The sequence below is a fragment of the Anolis carolinensis genome, chromosome 2, assembly GCF_035594765.1.
Source record: "Anolis carolinensis isolate JA03-04 chromosome 2, rAnoCar3.1.pri, whole genome shotgun sequence".
NCBI lineage: Eukaryota > Metazoa > Chordata > Lepidosauria > Squamata > Dactyloidae > Anolis > Anolis carolinensis.
Genome location: NC_085842.1, coordinates 259,262,306 through 259,264,056, shown reverse-complemented (window position 1 = coordinate 259,264,056; position 1,751 = coordinate 259,262,306). Strand labels below are relative to the sequence as shown.

General features: G+C 39.2%; 1 non-coding gene across 1 annotated transcript; it reads left to right on the top strand.

Moving 5' to 3' along the window:
• The first annotated feature begins 435 nt into the window (after positions 1-435).
• On the top strand, positions 436-511 carry mir5415 (microRNA mir-5415). Its single transcript, NR_130015.1, has one exon. It is a non-coding gene; the product is annotated as a microRNA mir-5415 (primary transcript).
• Positions 512-1,751: the final 1,240 nt, after the last annotated feature.

Genomic DNA, 1,751 nt, shown 5'->3' with positions numbered 1-1,751 from the left:
AATATATGATTATGGTAAAATGTTTTAGTTCATCCTTTTTCCCTCCCAGTAATAAAAGGTCACCATTTCAGCAGGTAATCTAAGAATTAATTGACTGGAGAGATAATGGCAGAAAATTGAATCTGAATTGCAGGTGTCCTAATTTCCATTCCTCGGTTGCAATTCCAAACTAGTGTGGCTTTAGACATACTATACTAAAAATAAGTGTACCTTCCCTCTAATTGAAAATGAAGAAACAAAAGCTATGCTTTTTCACCTGCTGGAAGAAATAAGTAACAAAGGAACAGGAAAGCAAAGGCATCTAACCTTATATTCTGGCTTCTTTGTAGCTGTTATTGCTGGCATTGCAGTGTCCACAGAGTTCCTGTTTTCATTTTGTTCCTTGGTGTGCTCTGGCACAGGCACCAGCACATGTGTGGCCATTCTTAGGGTGTGCTTGGCAAGTGTCAATGAAGGGGTGCCAAAACTGAGAGAGTGTTTCCCCGCCCCTCAGTCTTGATATTGATCGTTCTAGTCTTCCTGCCTGAATTTCACTCTGTTTCTGGCTCTCAGTACAACTGGCTGCCCAAGTAGCCTGATGAATTTTGCCAGGAGGCTCCAGTGTGAGGATTAGTATGGTTTAGCTGTCTCAAACCTCAGGATACCTTGATCCTCCAATTTCCCTTAAACTTCCCCACCCTTTCACATCATCCTTCTAAGAACAAATCCCTAGAAATGCTTTTCCTTCAAATCCCTTTCAAGGCACTTCTGTGGCAAAGGCAGCGAAAATGGTGCATTTACCCAGGTTGTTAAAAACACATAGAAGAAACCAGTTCAAGTGTAGATTTTACTGGCCCCACTTCACTGAATGTAAGCCACAAAGTGATCGGTCCTTTTGCTCTTCCTAAGAAGCAAATGGAATAACCACAGTGTGCTAAGGAAAAGTAAAACTCCAGACAAGTTTTCCTAACAGGCCTCCAAAATATTCTCTGTGCTAACCAAAGTAAAATAGCATGTGTGGCTTTGAACAGGCCAGTGTATACATCCATATATGTGTTCTATTAGTCAGTTATTTATTTCTTAGGTGACCTTTTGCACTCTTACATTCCCTCCCACACTTCATGGATGAAAACTAGGGACTTTATCACACCAACCTGCTCTCTTGTTGCAATCTTGTTGTTTTTAAGTAGATGGAAACATCCTACTATTGGAATGATAACGTTCACACCTTGCTGCAATTGTGCAATGTTAACACTTTGTTGATGTCGGTTCCTGTAATCAGTCTTTCATATAGTCTTGCCTGCTACCTGTATTTGCCCTACCCAGCACATGCACCCAGTCTCATATTTTCTATTTTTCCTTCCCCTACCACTGTTATGTTACAACTGTGCAATCATAGTTTTGATATTCTCGTCCTACATTTTGCAATATCAGAACTGCAGTGTAAAGACATTATCATACAGGAAAAAGTGGCAAAAGAACAGTTACCGTATATACTCGAGTATAAGCCGACCCGAATATAAGCCGAGACACCTAATTTTACCACAAAAAACTGGGATAACTTGTTGACTCGAGTATAAGCCAATGGTGGGAAATGCAGCAGCTATGGGTAAATTTCAAAATAAAAATAGATACCAATAAAATTTCATTTCATTAATCGAGGCATCAATAGGTTAAATGTTTTTGAATATTTACTGTATTTCAAAGAAAAACAATAAACTAGCTCTATAAGTGGAAAGGTAGGGGCAACAAAAACAATATGGTATCAATAA